The following is a 24,034-nucleotide window of genomic DNA, read 5'->3' as shown; positions in this document are numbered from 1 at the left end:
GTGCTACAAAAATTAAAGCACGACCCAAAAATACGATGTCAAAGGATATGACCAGCAGACAATGCGGGGTTCTGTGCAAAGCATGAAATAAAATTAAAACTAAACACAAAGTTGCGTTATCATACAAAGAATTTATAAAAAAAAAGAGAAATGGAATTTCGATACGTTTTCAGCACATATATTATGCATATTCGTTTGGTTTAAATATAATGCTTCGCAATTTACTATGCCCGCGTTTGTAAAAGTAACAAGTACATTCGGTTTATTTTTATTTTTTTCTGGCGAAGAAGGCTGGCTGGTGACATATTAAGCATCTCTGTATATCAAAAGTTTGTTTCACGCTTGTGTTAGTTTTATTAATCAATTGTCACGTATTACCTTCAATAGTTTTAACTAATGACAGGTGAAAATGGGCATTCTGCTGGACATCACATTTTTTTCCTGCTGATCATACAAGCTAGCTCCCGACGCCAACACCGACGCCGCTCAACCCGGAAACGGGCGCCTAAAAGCTGCGCTCTAAAAACACCCGGTATGTTTCATAACCGGGGAGATAACGTTGTTTTGCATGGCCTTTTTACGCCAGGATATTGAAAGACCATCATCAGGTGATGAGCGGCCGGGCACCATGATGTCCAGACAAAAGGAGCTGCCTCGTCTGCCCGTGGCACCTCTGCACGAGTCGCTCACGCGGTACCTGGAATCTTTGGAGCCGCTGCTGAGTCAGACTGAGCTAGACCACGCCAGAGAGGTGAACACTCTGGGGGTGGGCTTGGGAAAATAAATGTCAAATATAAGGGCGCTCACACCCAAAATAAAGTTGGTTGCTTCTTACGCTAAAAGTTATTTTATGAAGTCAAGGGAACAATGACCAGCAAGCGAAACATGCGAAATTATGTCTCAAGCAATACGTGCACACATGCAGTTATATTACTCTTAAACCTGCTTCGTAGATATCTGCTCTGTAATTTTTCACGTATACACTAATATTCTTCACACGCAAATATTCACTGCAGACGCGTAGGCAGGGACTCTTTTTCCCTGGCCTCTTTTTGTACAAATTCTTTGTTGTGTTTTCTTAACCGTTAGAAACTTTTATATTAACAGTTTTCTTTTTTTTTCTGTTTCTGAATTTTATTGTAATTAAATAATGTTCGCTTTTTAATTGGTTTTATACCTTTTTTATCGTGTACCTAGCATAAATTGCTCCTTTTCTTTGTGTAACTTTGTTTTTTTGTTTTTTTGCCTTTTTATGATGTTTTTTTCGGGATGTTAAAGCTGGGTTAACTTTTTGTTGCCAACTAACATTTTTTTGCTAAAAAATTGTTTTCAAAATTGCTTTAACACTGGGACTCTTGACTAGATATATATCTTAGGAATTAATACCTTGTACAACGATAAAAACATATTTTTTACTTGACTCCACTTTGACTTGAAATAATGGCGTCCTGTATTCTACCTTAGCCCTTTCTTTCTTGTAAAACGATGGCATGCGCTTACTAAGTTAGCGCACATTTTTCCGCATCGCATAGGAGGCACTTTTAGCGAACAGCGGTAAAAGATGCATAATACGTTTTACAGAGCCTCGATGATTTTAAAAGGCCAAACGGCGATGGTAAAAAGTTGTTTAAACTGCTCAGAGCGAAAGCTTCTGCAAAGAAAAATTGGGTAAGTTGTGAATATTTCAATCGACTTACCAGCTTCGAGATACTACGTAGCAAAGACTCGTCGTTTGCTAGCTTTCAGACTGGTGGGTGGAGGAAATCTTTATGAAGGAAAGGCAACCTGCGGTTTGGTATTCTTGTCCAGTAACAGCGCTTCCAAAACAGAAGTTCAACGCAAAAATCGACCAGCTCAGGTATTTCCAGCCTAGCATGCGCACGAAATAGTTACTTACTTGAATCATGGAAGACTTGAAAGCACTGCCATGCTAATGTTGTTGCAGACACGCCGCCCTGCTAGTTGCTGGGGCCTTGCGCTTTAAGCACCTCATAGACACGTAAGTTCGAAGGGAACAAAACCGGCTGAGTGTGGTTACCATGCATCAGTGCAGAAAGTAATATGTTCTGTTAAAATATAAAATAAAATACTTGACCGTGCTTTGATTTGACAACAGGCAACGCAAGGAAATTGAAATGAAAGGAACGAAGCCTCTAGACATGTCACAGTATCGAAGGATGTTCACCACGTATCGAGTACCATTTCAAGATTGTGATCGACTGGAGCGGACTTCACCACCTAATGAACCATCCAAAGATGTGCTGGTTGTCCACAACAATCAGGTGACTTTCCTTCGAGACCTTTTTTATCAGAAGAGTTGTGTAAAAAGATAGTTACGTAAATACACGATAACCTGTATAACTAATTGTGACAACGCTCCACTTCTCGCACTGAAGCAGTTCAGAATCGAGCGGCACGCTTCATGATGTTTTCCTATTCAACTAACTTAAGTGTCTCCCTCCAAAAAAGTCAGTGCTCTCTACTCTTGGTTGAAGTGTGCCGTACTATTTTTTATTTTGTGCCTACTTTATAAGCATTATTACAGAAAGAGTCTTTTGAAGGTTTCTTTCCTTCCACCACCTAACAGCTCAACCCATCGTATACCACAAACAGTAGTTTTCAACGTCTAACCTGTTCAACAAACACGTTAATCAAATCCTTTGTTTCATGTGAAATTCTAGCTTGGAACGACCTTCCCGAATCTCTAACGCTGATCCCTGACGCCCCATTGTTCCACGAGAATATTGTGAATTCTTTGTCAATTGCATTTTCATACTGAAGTAGATTGAATATGTTTATTTAGATTTGTTTAATCTATTCATTCTTTTCTGCTTTTTTACATTTGATGTGCAACTCCATGCATTTATGATGTTGTATACGTATGATCACCTGTCACCTTTCTCTTTCACGGTTGATGTTTCCCGAATTTTTCGCCCCAGTCTCGGGTAATATAAGGAAATTGTATTTTCTTGTTTAATTATTTTCTCTCTTAAATTCTGAGCAATGGTGCTTTTCACATAATAGTGTGCTTTCTTGTCTAGCACGATGCGTTGTCTATGATTACAATGCTGTTAAATGCAAAGGTGCAAACGAGCTGGACAAGAATGACGAAAATAATCCCTGGAGAGGGGGAACAGGGGGGACAAAGGACAAACAAAAAACTCTATACACAGCTAGGTGACTTGTGCGCGACCAAAAATATCCTCCTGGTCCTGCTAATAAACCAGGGACCTCTCCATTCTCATTAGAGCGCACTGTAAACTGAGCTAACGAAGAGTTAGACGTCAGTAGAGCAAACGGGTTTTATCAGCTGCAACCAGACTAACACCTGCAAAGGTGAACGGCTTGCATTTTAAGGATATGAATATGACGCTATTAAATGCAAAGGTGCAAGCGAGCTGCACACGAATGACGAAAATAATCCCTGGGGAAGGGGAAAAAAAGTGGACAAAGGACAAACACAAAACTCCAAACACAGCTATAGGTGACTGGTTCCCCTAGCTGTTCTCCTGTAATATTCTTTATTGTGATGACATTCCTTAGCTCTTCATCCGGTTTCCGCGATACGGTATCTGGCCTCGAATACGCCGTGCTTAAACGTGGGGCGCGTATGCGGAGGCACCTCCACAGACGCACGACGTCCGCATATTCAGCCGTCGCGCGTATGCGGACGTCTTCCTAGAGGTCGTCCTTGCGTTATTTTTAGACATCGTTTTCGATGTCACCCTCTAGTGCGTCGACCCTGAGGTCGTCCTTGAGATCGCCCTAGAGGTGGTTCTAACTGTCGTTCTAGACTTCGTCTTTGCCGTCGTTCTCTAGTACGTCGTCCTCGTCGTCGTCCCTGAGGTCGTCCTAGAAGTGTCCTTGAGATCGCTCTGGAGCTTGTCCTAGATGTTCTCTACGGCGTCGTCTTTGACGCCATCCTAGACGTCGCTGTCCTCGACGTCGTCCTAGCAAGCAGATAATCCCGCCCCGTGCACACATGGAGCGGCAATAAGCACAAATTCACATTTGCGACCAAGCTACGAGCACTGACTTGTGGCTGCGGCAAAAGCAGATAAACCCGCACCGCGCATACACGAAGCAGCAGTACGCTCACACTGACATTTACGCCAAAGCTACTAAGCAATTATCGGTTTGAGTTGAGCTAGTTGGTACATGGTCAATGGTGGCGGTGAAACAGTTTGAACATTAAACGATTACACAGAGACAGAACAAGAAACACACACGAAGCTGCCCCGGTGGTTAGGAAACAGCTTAAACATTAGGTGATTACAAAGAGAAAGAAGATTAAACGGTGACACAAAGACAAAGAAATCACTCGATTTCGGAGTGCTGCGCTGCAGTCGCGTTGATGTCAATGATTGCTTCGTAAGCCATTTATAAAATAGAGTGTTTACTCAAAATTTGCGTCGTCGTATTCACAGTGAGCTGCTTCACGACTCTCATGACAAATGCTATAGCAATCCATAGAAAACCATCAAAACTGGTTTCTGCAGACAATTCTCTGCGTCTGACAACTGTGTGTGGTAAATCTGGCTTGTAAACTTGTTTTCAACTATTATTGCACGAGGAAAAAACTAACGCGTGTTTCATAGGTTATAAACGTCAAGGATTTCTTCTTCTAAGTGGTATTTACGCAAAGTACAAAAACAGTTGCACCTCCCCTTTAACGAGCTCGTAAGGTATTATGAAAAATATAAATAAATGTATCGTTTGCAAACCGTGCGCACGATATATTATACAAGGTATTATTGTTCAAATGTTTTTATATTGTGGTATGCAGTGGCAACGTTCGTTTGGAAAGAACTAATAAAACTATGCAATACCAAAGTCTGCGTGTTCTTTTTTTTTTTTCTATAGTATTTCACATTTAATGTCTACGAAACGGATGGATGCCCCTTCGACGAACGCAAGATCCTGCAGCAGCTGCTTAGGGTTGTGGAAATGTCGCCGAAGGCTGACGTCGGTATTGGCATCCTGACAACGGAGCACAGAGACGTCTGGGCTGAATCGTACAAAAGGCTTTGTCAGGGTGAGCGGCATATACGTTGTCGTCATATCTTAAGATATGGTTTAACATTTCTTTAACGTTTAAAAAAACATTCGGCTGGTGTTAAATATCTGGGGCTTTGTTTCAATTTTTTTCTTAAAATATTAAGGTGTTCACAAATCTGTTACCTGGTCAGTAATATGACCGTCATTATGAACATTTTATAAGAAGCGAACATCCACACAGAGACGTTGATTTTAGTCTCAGGAGATGTTTAAGGGTGGACACTGCCGTATACGAAACTTTCATGCGCCTCGAGAAGTGCCATTAATTTGTTTGTGTGTGTTTTTAACCGCAACAAAGTTTCTCAAATATCCTACAAGACCTGTCATACCACGCATATACAGTTGACCACCATGCCGCCCCTTCTATTAGCATGCGTGTTGATCAGCAATTACGGCGATTTTCTGACACGCAATCATTCACCTCTACGAACGTATATTCAGTTGCCGATAGGTTTACGAATCGCGCCCTTTTATACAGGTAACAAGTCAGGACTTAGTAGCAACTTAAGACAAACGATTCCCTCGATTCCAGCTGATACAGGCATTAACAACGACCAATAGCGATTGTTTTACTGTGCCGAATACAGATTCCAAAAACGCAGCGTGTGCCGAAGCAATCCGGAAGGCCGTCTTAGCGCTGTGCCTGGACCGCCCACTGAACAGTTCAGAGCCGTATGATGTGGCCTGTCCTCAGCAGATGTTCTTGGGCGGAAGGGATGGAGAGAACGCAGCCAACCGCTGGTGCGACAAGTCTCTCCAGGTAAGGCCTGTTTTGAAGATCTTGAACATTTTAAAAATAGGCTTAAATATAGTATACTTATCTTTCCCCTTATTTCTTCAACTTTAAATTGGGTGGCACTATAAATGGGACCATAAAATAAATTTACCGACAGGAAAAAGAATTTCATGTTGGGATTTTACTAGTGGCATATCGCTTAGTGCGGAGAAACAAAAGAGGGAATAGAAAGTTAAACGCCAGACTTTCGATACGGAAATGTTAAAATATAGCGGACTATTCTTTACTTTTTTTTTTCACTTTCGAAGACTCTCCGCCTTTTCAGTGCGATTCGTCTGTGGTGCCCAATCCACGTCAGCCGAACCGAGCTCAAACACTGGACACGATCACCGCAGTCAAACGCACTCAAACTCAACTGTGGGTATGAGGTCGTTAAGGCCGGTTCAGACACTTGCGTTTGAGTGCGTTTGACTGCGTTGCGTCGAGTACCGAAAGCGAGTCCCCGGCACACCTGCGCTTCGTATGAAGCGTGGAATTCAATTCAAGGAGTCATCTTGGTACGCGATATAAGCAGCAGGGGTGTCCTGGTTTCTCGCTGCCGCAACGCAATCAAACGCAGTAAAACGCAACAATCTGAACCAGGCTTTACACTCTCATCACAAATCAATCCGTCGGTGATTATTTAGATTCGCGTTCGTGGCCGATAAGTGATGTAACGGCACTTATTAACTCCTGCGAATAGCAAGTTTCATGGTGCGCTTAAAAAGCACGGTGGAAAATTAAAGTCATTGAGTCCGGTGCCCAAACACGTCACGATCACGTCAATACTCATTTCGCATAATGAGTTGCGGATTAAAACTAAACAGGAAGAAGTTGGAAAATAATTGCGTTATCCCTTTAAAGGCTCCTAAGCGATCTTTAAAAATTTACTTTAATATTGCTAAAAAGTGGTTCAACCTCTCACAGTCACCACTGTTCTTTGTGATATTATGGTACTTATCCTGCTCTTCGAGGATTCACACGAGACAGGCGACAATTACTTACTGTGCCCTCATGGGAACTCTGTCAATCTCACAATGTATGATATAAGTTATCGCAGACAATAACACTTTTCGACTATCCACACTAACACAAGCTCACGAAGTTTAAAGTTGTACCAATGTCATAATACCCTGTTTTAATACGTGAAAAGAATCTTTATAATTCTCGAGTCCCAAAACGAACTGGTCGTTAGTTGTTTATACAGTGTGGTGTGTTCAGATAATGGCGGTCTTAGTGGTGTCACACCTTATTTTTTTTTTAACTAAATTTTTGTGAGGTGGAGAAGTGTGTCCACACAAAGGTAAAAGCCTTATTTTTGCAAGAAACGTTATTTTATATATTGGGGATATAAAATCGCGCCTAAGGCGAGGTTGAAAACAGGACTTCAATTGCGCGTTGAGGCAACTTTGAAGGCACCTGGAATAAAAAATACGATTGTCTACGTTATCAAATGTTTTATGCCGAACGCACACAAACTTTACTACTAGAATAATCAAATTTTATATTGCTTATTATATACTGAAAAATAAATAAAAAGGCAAACTTGGCTTTTTGAGCAACTCTTTCGTAATAAGCCATTTTTTGGCGAATTTCTAGGATACATTAAAATAAAACCTTCATCGTGAAATATTTTGTCCTGGGTATACCATTCTTAGAACATTTCAGAATAAAAGATATAGCGCTATACTACTGAAACAATATTTTTCATTGCGCCGAAAATGTTCCAAAAAAATTTTAAACGCAAAATAAAAGCATCAATTTTGTCCTTAGACTTAAAAAATTATCATCATCGATTTCATCGTCATTTTATTCGGTGGATCCTTCACAACCGGTAATTTCATACCTGGAAAAACAGGTATGAAATTACCAGGTTTTCCAAGTTTTTTAAGGTCGCTTGTCCCTAGCGATCCCTAGAGAAATTGATCAAACTATTTGGTCAGTAAACTACCTTGATTAAAGTATTACGCAGGAAATGTAGCGTGATGAACAAATAATCAATAGAGTACAACACCCGAAGGGCCGAACACGCTCCAAAGTTCAGGTTTCATAAACAATGACGACATCATCACTGATAAAAAAAAAATTAAAAAGAAAAAAACTCATTTGTTATTTTTCAGTGCCCTATTGTACCTGGGAACTGAGACGACCACAAGAGGGCACCGCGGTGTGCGGCGCTTGAGTATCGCTAGTCGGAAAGACGAAAAAAAAAATCATAATCGACTACGACAAGCCAGAGTTGCGCTTTTTTTAATTATTATTTTAAACAATATGAGGCAACATTTTTTTCCAGATATGAAATTACCGGTAGTAGAGGATCCACCGTATAAAGTTAGAAAAAATCGAGGATGATGTTTTTTTTAATTGAAGCACAAAATTTATGTTTTTTTTTTTACCTTTCAACTTTCTTTTTAAGCATTTCGGACGCGATGAAAAATAAAGTTATAGTAGTAAAGCACTCTATATTGTTTTTCTGAAAACTTATACTGAGGACAACAAATTTCAGGTTTAATTTTAAAGTGTCCTAAATATTCGCTGAAAAATGCATTATTACGAAAGAAACGCTCAAAAAGCCAAGTTAACCCTGTTATCTTTGTTAAGTATAGGACCAGATAAAATAAATGTGTTAATTCTAATAGTAAATGTTGAGTCCGTCCAGCATAAACAATTTGAAAACGTAAAAAAAATTGTATTCTTTATTGGAGGTGCCTTAAAAGTTGCGTTAACGCGCAATTGGGAAAGTCCTGCTTTCAGCCTCACCTTAGCTGCGATTTAACCTCACAAATTCAAATTGCAAAAGTAAGATTTTTACAGTTGCGGAGACACATTTTTCTACCTCATAAAACATTTTAATTGAAAACAAAGAATAGGCGTGACACCACTAGGATCGTCCTTATTTGAAGTTCTGAACACACCCAATGGTAGTTTAGTCTGCCAGAGCCTGGTGACATTGTTACCCACCGTGGGTGAGAAATTTAGCAAGTGCTACTGCACTGGCTACTGCACTGCTAGCCTGTGGTCTCTATAGTGCATCACGCAGTAGTGATTCGCGACCGCACGCCGGTACGATTTCCATCCAGATCGAAGCGGGTAGGGGTAGGAATTGAACCCAGAATCCCTGGGTCCTGCAGCGCGAACTTTAACTCCACGTGCTCCGAGCTGCTGTGTGGTAGAACACTCGGCCACCGATCCCCTTGCGTAGTCCCACAGTGTGTCCCACAATGTAGCAAATGTACATCAACTTATTCCAGTTCATCGTAGGTGAAGAGGGCTACAGCGCGCTCTTGTCCGATCACTCGCCCATGGATGGCCCAGTTGTGACTGCCTTGGTTGACCACTGCTACGATTACATGTGAGTCCATCTACAAGCCTGTATTTCTGCTACTTACCATCCAAAACTCCCAAAGACACCGTGCCATAAGCACTAATTTTCGCAAACATTTTCTAGACACTCTTCGAGCCCGTTAACTTTAATACAAAGAACCGCATATATTCCTGTTCCTATCATATCAAAAACTATTGGGTGATATAAGATAAGATGAAACAACCATGTCCGGTTACCATTTTTAATTTTGATTAAAAAATATATATTTCTGACTCGATGCCCAGAAGAATAAAACCAATCCTTGTTTGGGAAAAAATCTGTGAGCACCTCTCAGTCACGTGCGCGTTTTGCGGATCGCGCGATGTTGGCATTTCGGGCGGCTTCCCCAAAACAACTGTTCTGGCTACGGGTCTAGAAATATTTACTGACAAATTAGGCATAAGAAAAACTGACAAAAAGTATTAATGACCGTGTATTAGGGTCGCTATTTTGAGAAACAAAATCGCAAACACGGCACATTGCGCAATAACGCTGTGGAATAAAGTTGTTTTTTCTCCGTATCTATAAAAGCTAAGGTCTTCAAACTTTGCCAGTGTGTTGCTCTGTATATACTTCATTTTTGTATAAAATATTGTTGTAATGGTTAGCGGGAGAAATTTACAAGAATTGCTCACACAGGGGCATTTAACTAAATGTGCATTATTTTGAAAATCATTTCTTATAAAAAGGAAATTTTTGATATTCTTTAAACTCTCCGAAAATAACGTTCATAATATGTACTAACAGAGTCTGCAAAAACATAATGTAATATATGTGTGGATTTGAGTTATAAAGCGAGAAATATGGCCAAATTGACGCTAACGCGGTTGACACAAAGTGGGCGTGCACATACCCGTACTTCACAAATTCATTATTATTAATAAGTCTAAAAATACTACGGTGTGGTCAGGAAAAGACAAATTGACAGGACAAAGGTGGGCGGTAGTTTTGGAGGAAAAAATTCAATACATTTTCGTACAACCGACCCAAAAATGGCCATGGGCCGAAGCGAGCGAGAGGCGCCAACCTGTAACATGCTTCGCGGTGTCTGTTTCAACATCCGGCGTGTATAGCGTCTCCGTCTACGCGACGTAAAGAAAGCAACCCGAGCGACATTACATACATATCAGCCTACAACCTTGGCGGTAACGTGATATAGGAGGTAAGGCGCGGCAGGACCTGAACCTGCATTGCCTGTGAGCGCCAATAGATCCACCGCCGTGGAGAGCCGCACAACGCCTAGAAAAGAAAGGTACTTTGAAAAAAGAGAAAAAAAGAATTCCGATTGACTGAGACTGTTTGTATTGGGCGTTTTCATATAGGATCAAAGATCCTATCCTATCGCAAAAACATATTCGAACTTTTTTTGCGGAAAATAAAATTTCTCTTGAGGAACAAAAATCACAACGTCGCTGTCGGTATACGCGCACGTTTTTGCGACTTGCGTGAAACCGTCCCTTTGGATATTTATAAATGAAAAACTGTTGTCACCATAGTTTTAATATTCTTTGTGTAGAGACTGTACATAAAATAAAAGGAGACAAACATGTATTATCGATTAAGAAGCAATCCAGACCTTTATGAATCTGGGTCTTAAAAGACTGGAAATTGAAATTCTTTAACGTGATTTGGACGCGTTTGTTCACTATTCGCAAAACTTTTCATTGAAATTGAAAGAGATAACCTTTCTAAAAAAATACACTGAAATGTAGACAGCTTACCGATTTTGCAATAATTAGAAAATCAGTTTAAAATGACGGCCATCTTAATTTTTCTTCTACATTTTCACAAATCAAAGCTCATAATCCAACATCGCGCAATTCGCAAAACGCGCACGTGATTAAGAGAGGGCTGCAATTTTTTTTTTTTCGCAAAAACAGTTTTTTTGTTTGTTTTTGTTTTCTTTTAACCAAAGATTGGTTTTATTTTTTTGGGCATGGAGCCACCAAAATATTTTTTTTTTCATCACAATTTAAAATGATCATCGGACATGGTTGATTCATTTTATCTGAAAGCGCCCTTTTGTGAGATTAAAATATTCTAGACATTGGATTCTACTAAGTGCAAGCGGTCTATGAAAATCTCTCACAGTAGTCGAAATAACCGCAAGTTCCTCAAGTCAAAATCGCGACGACCAATTTCTCGCAACTAGTTTCCAACTTTTCTTATGTGTTGCTCTTAGTCGTGGGCTAAACTGCATAACTTTAGAAGTGCTCAGCTCATCAGCATTTCCTGTAAGTTTGAAGCTAACGCTCATAAGGTAAAAATTAAAGTAAATCCTTTAATAGAGCACAGTGAATCTTTTAACAGAATCCAGCGTGAACATTTTGACTCAACATCGAACGCCTTAAAAGACATTCCAAAAAAGCTGGAGTTTCAACTAAGCTGGGAAACGTTGCAAGACATCGAGAAAGCCAAGTCTTCACATGCAAGGTCAGTGAATCATACTTCAATGAAATTTGAAATATACCCGCCGTGTTCAGAAGTAGGCTAAATATGATCCACAATATCCGTAAATGACAATCGCAAGTTTGTATTTTGAGCCTGATGGCTGTATTCTTCGTTATAAACGGCCCACTCTGGCAAGCGCTTGGAGAGTAGCTAGCGGAGAGCACGTCACATCCGGCGCAATCGTGAAGTAGTTTGTCTCGGGATGAGCAAAGCTGCAACAAGGCTGACGTCGTGAGGATGCTCCAGCCGTTCCAGCCACCGAAGCGATCGAAGCACGCCGCGATCCGGCCACGACATCTAACCGCAAAGCTGCTTTTGTGTGAATTTTGAGTGACGGGTTAATAATCTCCTATAATCTTGTAGAGGGAGAATAGCGACGACTGGGACACACAAAAGAGAGTCCCGTTGAGTTGGGAATTCCTCCCTCTTCTCTTGTGCTGGCCTTAGAGCTGTCGGGATGACGTCAGGTTGCGAGACAGTTACTGTCACTTCCTGTCAAGGTTCCTAGACGGGCATTGCAAGGGAGGCTTTAGCGACATCCACCAGATGCTCTTTGCTAATCGTTTAATTTGTTTTTAAATTCCTTTTCGTGTTTTTTTTAACAAGCTTTTGGTGTATCCGATGCGATACCGCTCCTTTGAACACGTATCGACCAAAAAATAAGCGCCGAAATTTCGTTGTATAGTATCCCTTTAAAGAATGCAGGAACGAATATACCGTTTCAAACATACTCTGCTTTGCACATTTGACACTTTTAGATAATTTACACTATCTGATTTCCACTGCCTCATCTCACTGTCTGTCTGAATTTACACTGTGTGTGCGTGTGTGTGCTTTCGTGATTGTGTGTGTGTATGTGTGGTCTCTGTTTGTGTGTGTTTCACCTTGTTCAGCTGTTTTCTACTTTATGTTATTGCACCATTCCCTGAAGTCATTATAGAAAGCAACTGTGTAGAATTTGCGGGCAACCTTATACTAAATACAGCGCAATCAAATATGTTAAATGTCCCAACGATTCTCATGCAGGTTCAGGGATGAACTCGATGTGCTCATCTACAAGTTTCAAAACTATGGCAAAGACTTCGTGAAATCGCGCAACATGAGCCCGGACAGCTTCGTGCAGATGGCACTGCAGCTGTCATTCTACAAGTAAGAACGAGACATCTCACACAACAAAACGTTTGATGCCAAAACATCTTAGACCGCGGCATGCGAATAAATTCATGTAAGCAGTGTGAGGAAACGTGTATTGAAAAATAGAAACTAAAGTGATACGCAATCGCCCGAAAGCATAAGTAGCGATATCGCAGCATGCGGGGATCAGTGTGAGCCTACGCCATCCCCCGCTACAGAACGTTCGAGCGTTTGACACTTTTGTAACACACTCGAATCTATAGTGAAGACACCCAGGAGCGTTTGGCAGAATTTAGAAGACTTATGGCGGCTTCGAGACATGCCAAGCCTAGGCCGCGGATGTAAATACTAACATGAAGACCACACGTCGTGGCATAATTATTGAAGCAGTGCTCTATCGTTTTCTGCACATGCTGGAGTAGAAAATGTACACGTCTCGTACCTTAGCTATCCATCGCGTCCGCGCCTTCGAAGCCGAACCCAAAACTACAATATAAAAAGCCGACACTAATCGCGATGCAACTTGTAGACACTGACAACATCGAACGAGATGAACCAGATTCCCCAAGGCGAGTGTCTGAACGTAGACAAAACATTGCAGATAATGAGTAGTAAATTCTTATTAAAAGCAAAACACAAATGCCTTCCTGTTAAAGATAACGAATTTCTTACTTCGAGCCAGACCAACAATATAAACGGTAGAAATGCTTTCACCAAAAATCTACCGAGGGTTTTCATTTTTGAAAACCCAGTGTATGCTATCAAATAAGGTGCGGAAGTTACACTTGACCCATGGTAGGCAGGTCCTATTTTGATTGTGCTCGCACGGACATTCAACCAGACTGAGAGTTAGTCCCATGAAAAAAAGAAAAAAAAAACCTTAGAGCAGCAGTAATCCCGACTAACTAACATCTATACAATTATAAAAGAACAGCCAAGAATACCGGAGTGCGAGAGAAAAATTTGTAAACTATGAGCGTAAAAATATGCCTGAATTATCTGTGATGGTATTATTTCCCTGAAGCGTTCTACCCAATAATTCATCTGCAGTATTTTCAAAATGACCAGGATGCATTGAAATAAGGTGTGTTTCATTAAAACCGCGTTCAAAATCTACATTTCTTGCGGCACAGTGTTGCATATTTGCGCGAATTATATATGCACGACGCACCGTTCGTGATGTACAGCGTACCTTGACGACTATATTTTCTGATGCAGAATCTTTGTTTGTTTTTCAGAATCCACAAAGTTCCATGCGCGATGTACGAGAGCGTTTCAACGCGCGAGTTTCTTAACGGACGAACAGAAGGAGTCCGTGGAACCTCGTCGCAGAGCCTCAACTTCTGCAGAACGTTCCAAAGTCCGCACTCCACCAGGGAACAAAAAGAACACAGCCTCAGAAAAGCCGTCGCAAAGCACAAGTACGATGCAAATCTGGTAAGCCAGAGCGCTGGGCATCTAACTTTACTAAGATCCTAGTTACTCGGGCATCCAAAATCGCAGTTAAGTGTTGCTGAGTTCATACTTAACTGCGGTTAAGGGCGCCCGTGTAACGAGGGTATCAGAGTGCAACCTCCGTCTCATCTCATGTGCGTGTGAACAAGAAGCTATAGTTTCAAGAGTGATACCCGCATTTATTTTGGAACTGCTCGCCGTTCACACGCAGTCGTGCGCTGTAAAGTCTCGAACGAAGCACGCAACGTGAGCGCGGGTATAGCTTCCACTGCGCTTGCCCTTATGGCGAAACGGTGCTTATTCAGACTAATTGCTTATACGACTGAGTTTTCGTGATCTCTTATGACGAGGGAACACTTTGGCACGCTAATGCCATCCATGATGTGTCCCTGGAACTCCGTTTTACTAGAGTGCGAATGTTTTGCAGTATTGGCGAGATCAAATGTACGCCTTTATCTATAAAAAAAATATATTTTTCGCCCACAATTTGCGAAGAAACGAAAACAATAGCTGTAGCACGGTCGCGCAATCAGGATGGAATGGTGCCGTCACGTACCCGAGGACGGAGGTGCGACGCGTGGTTATTTCTCATAGCCGTCGTGGTTGGCGTCGTGGGTGCCACTGACGGCTGCCACCACCACTCGGTGATCCGTGAAGTGAGTGGGCAAGCGCGGTGGAAGTTTCTAAAACCATCCAACATTACGCGTAGCAACTGGATACTGTCTGCCAAAGTGAGAGTTCGCATAACGCGAGTAATGTTTGGAAAAAAACTCTTTGAAGCAGACGACAGGACGATTCTCCCTTCCTCGCGCCATTCCTTGACGGGACGCCAAAGCTGCCCTTTCTCGTCGCGTGGCACGGTCGACGCTAAGGGAAGAGAAGAGTGTTTCCCTTATTCGCGCGTGGCGACGACAACCGACGAGGTCAAAATCTCTGCGAAGTGTCGCCCTTAAATATATCGCTTAAGAAAAGAAAAAAAAAAAAGCTTGTTTATGACATTGTCAGACAAAACGTTTTCGAGCCAAGAAAGAAAGAATGATGCGCGAAAAAATATGAAATATAGAAAAATGCCAAGTGTTCCACAGCTGCCCGATAGATGGGCAGCTGTGTAAATGTCAATTAGCGTTTCCACTTATAGCCACACCCTCTCGTCAGTCTCATTGGCAGTAATACGCTATTTACAGTTGCAAAAGAATGTGCTATTGCGTGGCATACCCTTGATTTGTTTAGGGGTGTAAACGAATTTGTAGGAAAGCGTGCTGCGGTGAAGTGCGGAAAAGCGACGGCATACCCGCTCCAAACATCTTTAGATGTGATAATGTAGTGATTGCACAGGCGAGCTGGTGGATGTTAACCATATTGTTCTTAGCCCGAGACTGAGGCAGGAAAAGAGGAACGTTTCAAAGTAGAAGAAAAATGTTTCAGCGACTGCGTGGAATTATAATTCTCTTGGCCAATGCCTTCTACAAAAAGATAGGTTCTTAAACCTCGATAAGTTTTATAACATATAGTCTATAAAACAAACTACACGAAACATCGTATTTTGTCTTTACCTTTATAATAGTAAGGCAGTCACAGGCCGTATCAGCGACTTTGAATTGTCGAGTGTCGGTGGAGCTGGCCAACGGGGTCGTGATTCCAGTGTCGTGCGCGCTTCGGTGCATCTGTATTTGTTGCTTTTTCCGCGTCTGACAACTGCATGTGATAAGTCCTGCTTGTAAACTTGCTGTTTCAATACTTCGCCTTACTTTAAGACCCACCGAAGCATGCGCTAAGACGCTTATTCCCCCCCCCCCCCCCTTCTTTGTGCTTTTTCTTTCACCAGCCAAACCGATCACGCGTCGTGAATGTGCCGAGATCCTGCACTTTATTTTCTTTATGCGCGTGATTGGATTGTTGGTGGTAGCAGACCCTCAAAGACATCGAGCGTCATGACAATGCACTTTTGGCGATGATTGATTGGCTCCACCGGATTGTAGCGTCGATCAGACTTAGAGTGAAACAAAGTATAAAAGCGTATCTTCGGATGCAGCTTAAGATCGCCAGCACTACAATGCTGAGGTTTTTCACAGCAGCCAATGCTGTAGCATCCTGTTAGCAGAGCACTCTTCAGGACGTAAAGCAATATTTAACATTAAAGGGTGTAAAGCGTTTGATAGTGTGTACCAACTCATGTTTTGTACGTACAGTGCTCAACTAAACAAAACGGACCATGCAGACCTGACCTCGCGCATATACAGTTGCTCTAGCAATGCCTAGAGTAATGTAAAGGCGGAGTCATATCGTTAGTTTATACGCTATAAAAACTGTATATGCTCCTCAATTAGGGCAATCTGCAGTTACTTAAGCGGGACCGAGCGTTCCGCTGGTAGTTTTCGTGTCGTTGAGCTCTGTACCTTGTACCATTTGGCGTCCTCAAAAGTACGATGTTATGTTACTGAAAACACAACCTAAGTCTGCGTGGATTACAACTAACGAACTTTCATTAAAAAAGAAAAAAAAAAAAACATCAGACGCAGTTTTTGGAAAAATTGTCCCGTTTTCTTGTTCCTCTCCCTTCAAAGGCGAACAGTGGGCTCGGTGTAGACAGGCTCTTTTTTGGTCTGAAGATGACTGCGAGAGAACACGGCATCCCACTTCCACCCTTCTTCAGCGAACAAGCCTACCGTGTCAGCTCCCACTTTCGCCTCACTACAAGCCAGGTGCGGTGACGTGACTTTATCACCTAGCACCCTCGCGTTTACCATCCAGTGTGGCTCAGATATGAGACACGCGGAACACCAGCCTCACCCATTCACCATCCTCCGTCAACAACACTTTCTTCGCGAAGCGCCATTACCTGCATACCGCGCAGCTGCTTCCTCAAATTTCCAGTCAAAATTTATGAGCAACGGTGGCGCCTAAAAATTCAGACAAGCACCTTCCGTTTTTTGTGTGTGTGTGTGTGTTTTTTTTTTTTGTTTTTTTTTTTGTTTCTCGTTTTGTTTTTTGCCGGTACAGTGGTTACGTCCCAGCCTCCATTGAGCAAGCAAACAGGCAACATTTTTCGCAGTCATTCAAACAGCCCCTCGGACGCGTGAACAATCCTCAGTAATATGTCATGCTCGTAACTTTACAGACTTGTGAGTTTGTCTGTCCTTTTAATTTTCCCTTTCTTCAGTCCTGCCGTATTCATCCCAATCATAACAGCCAGCCTTGCCTTATTAATGCGAAACGTTCTTTCGTTAGGTATTCGGCATTTTGTGAATCCCAGATAAAAGCGTGGCCGCCAGGCTCGAATGCTCGAATTCGTTGACGAGTGGGAGAGGAGGAGTGAGGTGCTCGACGCTGATTGGTTAACGGGGAGGTCATGTGACCAGAGGGGTAGGCGAGGAGGGGCTCGACCACCTGTGCGCACTGAGGGAGAGGAGCTCGCGAGAAAATGGAAAGATCTGGAAGATCGCCATGTCTATCAACCCGATTAGCGGTAGTGACTCTTCATTCTAGGAACAACTACCAAGCGAGCACGTGGTACGCGTTCAACTATCCGATGAAGAAGCGCCGTGAATATAGACCTTTTCTGTGTACTCTCGTTCCCAGCCACCTAATAGGCGTATCCGGTATGGGCGATGAAAAAATACTAAAACGTTTCAACCTGCAAATAGTAAAAAAACAAAGAGGAGGCAAAACGAGAAAGTGTGACGGTTACGCTTATATTCTAAATGCCTTCTATTGGCGTGGCAAAGGCAAAACAATGTTTTCGCCCATACTGGAAGTGACGTCAATTCAAGATGGCGGCGCACTTGCAGAAAAGGTCTATAGGCGTCTAGCGTCTGGAGTATCGCTAAACGTTTGTGATGCTAGCACGTCCTGCGCTTTTTGCTGCTCCTGATTGGTTTAGCCGGTGAAATCAAACGTACAAAAGCGAAGAGCTTCCGTGGCGAGGCATACTTGGCGCTGCTCGACTGACGCCTTTAGATCGTGGCGTTGACTTGTCTCGGACGTGACGTGATACCAGACTTGGACGTAGTTCAACTACTCTACTCAAAATACTGTAGTTTAACTACTTTTCCGAGTAACTTGGTAACTTTCAATTACAACTTGATTTGGGTAATTAGTAGTTTAATTTAACTACTTTTTTCAGGTAACTTCTACTCAAATTTCTAACTGCTTTCGAAATCTAGTGCTAATTTTGCTTATCAGGAAAGTTTGAGCGCAGAACTAAATAAGACTCCGGCAGATGAAGTGGCATGCCCGAAAAAGGGGCCCTCTCCCATTCCGTTCCCACGCACTCATACTCGGCACTGGGCAGCCGTAGAAACTGCATCACAGACGTCCTTGGGCCAAGGTGGCGACGAGCAGCCAAAACATAACACCGGCGCACACGAACGCAGAAAGAGGTGCTTAACAAGCCCTGAACGGGCATTGACCTAATCCGGTAATGCACGCAGGCGCCGCGTCTCCAGCTGCAACCATGAAAGACACCTCGAGGGTTGTTGTTGTTTTCATGTTGTCTGCCTTTAGTAAGTTCTGCCTCAAGCGGTGTGGGGGTTCCACGGGAGGCGCCACTGGAATGACCTCGCAGCTAGGCGCCTGTTCCCGTGGTCGCCTCGTCGTCAGTGCATACGCCTTTGCAAAGCCGGACTCCCCCGCGCACAAATCCAGACACGGATAATCAGTTCATAAGAGCACGTTCCCGCTTCCAGCTGCAACTGTACGAGCGACGATGCTTGTTCACGTAATCCTTCGCGTCCTTCCGACCTTCCATGCCAGGGAGACCTCCTCTTTGTTGAAAACGATTTACTTGTCGGGCATGTCATGCGCGTCAGGATACCATAGTCGCCGGCGAGGATAGTGAGTTGCTTTTGGGAGATCCTTCTGTTGGACCCGGCGTCAGCGGCGAAGTATACTTCGGTTCATCTTCTGTTAAACCAAAACATTTTTTTTTTCAGTAGCCTAGCACTAGCATTGCAACGAGACGCGCAGTCGTCCGGATGATCTCATCGTCGTGGCGCGAGACTTGAACCCTTGACGGTCAGGTGCACTCGCTCAACCTACTCTCAGAACGTCGAAGGAATTAAGAGGGGCCAGTCATAACAATCTCAACTTGCCGAGAAAAAAAAAAGAAGGAGGGGAGTTTGTTATAAAAAAAACCCTACTCAAGGCAAACCTCACATGTTTAGTCATGGACACCTAAGATTCCGACACTCGCTTACCCGACCCTGCACAACCTGTTTCTCAAATCCAACGCTGCCATTTCGTCCAGCGCGTCGGTGGAACGTCTTTCCAGCTTGACTGGGGACGTCTTTAAAAGGAAAAGTGCAAAATTCTCCTATCAAGAACTTTGAAAGTTCTTGATAGGATGTGAGCTAATAAACTATTTTGGTGAAATCGTAAGCCATAAGATGACTGCATTTATTTCAGGCTCGCAGGGTTTTTCACGGATCAAAACTGGTGTTCATTCACGGATCAAAACTGCTGTGCAATATAAAAAAGTAACTTCGAAAGTAACTTCAGAGTAACTCGCTACTTTTTCCAGTAGTTACTAGTTTACTCAATTACTATTGCAAATGCGTAATTTCTACTCTACTCCAATTACTTTTGGCCTCGATACTCAGTAACTTATCTTAATTACCTTTTTTGAGTAATTTGTACATGTCTGCGTGATATGAAGTTTAGTGCCCAAGCTGACCTCTCTGTCTTTAAACCCTTTATCATTTGCAATACCTTTTTGTCACGGGTCAGTGAGAATGGCGGTTCTTGAAAAAAAGTGTATCGTTTGCGAGCAATGTCGGTGCCCTTTTATGTTTCCAGGTGTCCGCTCGGTGCGATGCTGTCATGATGATCGCCCCGTTAGCCCGAGACGGCTACTGCGTCTTCTATAATGTCCTCAAGGATTCCTTCAACTTCGGCGTGTCCTGCTTCAACAGCTGTCCCGAAACCTCGGCTGTCCGGTTCAAGGAAGCGCTCGAGCAAAGCCTGACAGAGATGCGACACTGCGTCGCGCAGTCAAACCCGGCTGTCGAAGCTCGAACCTAGCGACATTGGAGACAACCTGTTTGGGTCCTTCAAGTGTTAACCTAGATTTCTTGTATGCTTCTTTTGATGTGTTTCAGATATAAAATAAAACGTTATTTTACGGACATGTTTAAAGTCACATAGTATCGTGATGAAATAAACACGATGAAGGTGAAGATACCTGTAGTAATTCATAAGGATTGCTCTACGTTGAGAGACACGTCACACGTGTAATATAGAGTACCTTAATAGGTAGGCTTAAAACGAACCCTGAAGCAAGCTGCATTTTTGTTGCAACAGAGGAGCTGCAGGAGCGGCCTCACCCACAAATTCCTAGAAGTAAGAAAAAAAAAAAAAAGCGTCACCACGAAATTTAATACAGACACACACTTTTTTCTGCCGTCACAAAAAAAAAAAAAGAAATGCATCGGGTAACGCCTGTTTTTTTTTTGTTTTTTTTTTTTTGGGGGGGGGGGGGAGGATTTGTTTTCACAAAACTGGAGATCCCAAGGCTGACGTACACGCGTGAAATACTTTCAGAGGCAATAGTCGAATGTAGTTGATGAACAGTGTTGGGAAGTACTTTAAGTACATTGCACTTAAAGTACTTTTTCAAGTAGGTTTACAAACCTTGTACTTTACTTGAAGTGCGTTCTCTGAGTATGCACTTGTACATTACTTAAAGTAATTTTTTTTCTGATACTTTCCCAGGAAACTACAACCGCCGACTTCAAAGTACATTCCCCAAATTTGGTCTCGTCAATTCTGTGTCACAAAATGATGCGTTGTCAAACCTGAAGAAATATTGGGAGCGATATTCTTTTCTCACCAGAAACGTGAGCAGACGACGCATCGGTCCGTTTGTTCTGGAGACGGCTTTCCCGTAGCCTATTCGAACTCTTGCTACTCCTCGCTCGGTCAGCCCAAGCGAGGAGGTTAAAAACATTAGGGGAGGACAGTCAATCATAACTTAACATTTGAGACTGCGGCGCGGAAAACTTGAGAAACTTTCAAATCGAAGTAAAAGGTATCAGAGAAGAACGTCACAATGTCTTCAGACATTCTCTTTTGTCTTTTTCTTCTATTCGAAAGTTCCTTAATTTTTTCGCACCACAATCTCAGGTGTTCAATTATGATTCATTATCGCCAGCTAGCCTGCACACTTACTGTTGTTTTTATTATTATTATTAAGAAGGGGGACACCCCTTTACGAGAAGAACGCTTGCGGAAGCTGCGGGGATGACATCACGCGCTCTCGTAGTGCTTTTAAGACCCTTGGGTGCAAGAAATCAGTGCAAGCGGCGCCAAATTCAGAAGTCGGAGGGACTGCTGAATTTGGCGGCATTTTTAAAAATAACTACTTTATGGCCACTTGACTTTATCTAATATTTGACCAGACTTGTACCGTACGCATTACAAGTAATCAAATTACTTGTAATCGATTACTTTTCGGAGTAATTTTGTAATCAGTTGATTACTTTTATTAGGCAGTAATCACAAGAGTAATCTGATTACTTTTTAAAGTAATAAAATTACTTGTAACCGTTACAATTTGTTCACAGGACCCCCCCCCCCCCCCCCCCCGGCACACGCCTCTTTTTTATGCAATGACACAAATAAAATTTGCTTCTTTTTTTTTTTCGAACGGAAAAAAGAAAGATTATGGCGAGGCTGTAGGAAACGAGGTCAATATCTTTCTATGTACAGTTTCTGTGGAATGTCCGTTTTTTTGGGTGTTTTTTTTTCGAGCTGGGACTGGGAGTGGGAAGCCCCAGGGAAGCCACAGTGCGCGTGACAAAGGCCATTCAGGTCGAAGTTTGAGGAAGCAGAATGTAGCTTTGTGAGTCCTTCGTTAAAACTAGCCCCCTCACGCACACACACACACCGAAATAAAAAAAAAAATCCTGCTTAGGGTACCTACTCGCAGCCCGTAGGAGAACCAGAACCGAAGAATGCCTAAAGCGGATGCAAAATATAACAAAGGCAGTTGAAATATTTCCCCATTTCCCCTACGTGGTCTTTGTGACAAGCAATGTTTCGAGTTGAGTAGTGGTATGATCCATATCAAATCCTGGAGCTGCTGCTCTTCTGTATAACATGCGAGCTCATCCACATGTGAATAATAAAATGAGCGAAGCAAACTTTGAGCGACAATCCTTGCTCAAGCTTAACAAGATCTAGAACCCCCTCCGCTCCCCCCCTCTCCCCCCTCTCCCCCCTCCCCCCCCCCCCCTCCCCCCACACAGATACACACTGCCGAACGCCCAAATCATTAAACGTCTTCAAACGAATTCTATGCTTGTGTCCGCATTGTGAAGGTGCAACGACCACGAAGAGGGAGCCAGTTTTTCTTATTTAATACTTGTGCAGATGTGAAATATAGGCTGGAAGTAGTTCATTGTTATGAGCGCTAAAGAGGTGTCTTCACACAATAAAGTAATCGGAAAAGTAACGATTACTTCTTTAAGTAATGTCCAATTACTTTTGCCGTCGAGTAATCAAGTAATCTAATCGAATACTTTTTAGCCAAGAGTAATAGTAATTGTAATTGATTACTTTTTTTTAGTAACGTGTACAAGACTGTATTTGACGCCGTTTCGAAAATTTGGCATACACCCCTGATTACCCCTGGGGTAATGCGTACCAGTTAAAAGATCAATGTATAGGGGAATTCTATTCTATTCTATTAAAGGGCGTCATGGAAGAGTGTTAAAAATACTTGTACTTTGAAAGTACATTGTATTTATAGTATTTTACTTGAAGTACATTGCACCCAGTGTACTTACTACTTTACTTGAAGTACATCACCTCTCATTTGCTTTGTACTTAACTTGAACTACTTTTTAGATGTACTTTACCCAACACTGCTTATGAACAAATGAGCACTGCGTGAGCGCTCGAAATGACCACGTGAAAATCAATGCCTCGGCGAACATTTGGGTTGCAGGTGCCCTACATGCAGGGCTTAAAGTCTGGGGGTCTCAAGGGGTCTCAGACCCTCCACTGATCTTAACGGATGGTCTGAGACCCTCCCCCACAGCCCCAACATTAGTGAAATCAAAATCATAACTTGGAATGAAATAGCTTGTTTTCAGGGATGCGACATTTGGGGATTAGCAATTTGAGGGTTGCAGGTACAGCGTGGGCCGAGTCAGCAGTGGGGTTTATTTTATGTGCATCTTGTCAGAACCCGCCCCCCCTCCCCTCCCACCTTCTTGTAGGGACCCCCCTCAACTTACGGGGAGACTTTAAGCACTGCCTACATGTGCTATAGCAACCGCTGCACGTGGCAGCAATGAACATTGGCGGCATAAATTGACTCAGATTACGTGACTGCTTGTTCTGGCTGCCAGTTGAGGGGGTAAACGATTTTGTTTACGCAACTCTCATGGGGTGGAGAGAACAAATAGTGTGTGTTTTTTTATTGGTTATGAACATCATTGATGAATTCTAAGCCCGGTATTTACTGAAAGTAGGAAAATAGTGGGGCTTGTCCACACCAACCAAAAGATCGGTGTTCGGTACTTCGCGGGACGGTATACACCTGGAAGCTTCTTGAAATCCTGCTCGAAATCTGCGATGTGTCAATTACGTCACTCGAGTTGGAACGCGCAATACATCGTGCACCCACATTTCAGTACTGCGACAAGCACATGGAGCAATGTATACTATTTATTACTTCTGCTTTTACCTGTTGCACTGGGTTGTGAAACCTTGAAAGCGCTGTTCGCCATGGCAGTTGTTTCTCGGAATCCGGTTTCTGTTTTTTAAGCTTATCTTTCGTATGTCACCACGCTTCC

General features: G+C 42.7%; 1 pseudogene; it reads left to right on the top strand.

Moving 5' to 3' along the window:
• The first annotated feature begins 568 nt into the window (after positions 1–568).
• Positions 569–20,300, top strand: LOC115329569 (annotated as a pseudogene).
• The last annotated feature ends 3,734 nt before the right edge of the window (positions 20,301–24,034 follow it).

The sequence above is a fragment of the Ixodes scapularis genome, unplaced genomic scaffold, assembly GCF_016920785.2.
Source record: "Ixodes scapularis isolate PalLabHiFi unplaced genomic scaffold, ASM1692078v2 PGA_scaffold3__209_contigs__length_174095766, whole genome shotgun sequence".
Lineage (NCBI taxonomy): Eukaryota > Metazoa > Arthropoda > Arachnida > Ixodida > Ixodidae > Ixodes > Ixodes scapularis.
Note: the sequence above shows the minus strand (reverse complement) of the source record. Positions and strands in the feature narration are given on the sequence as shown.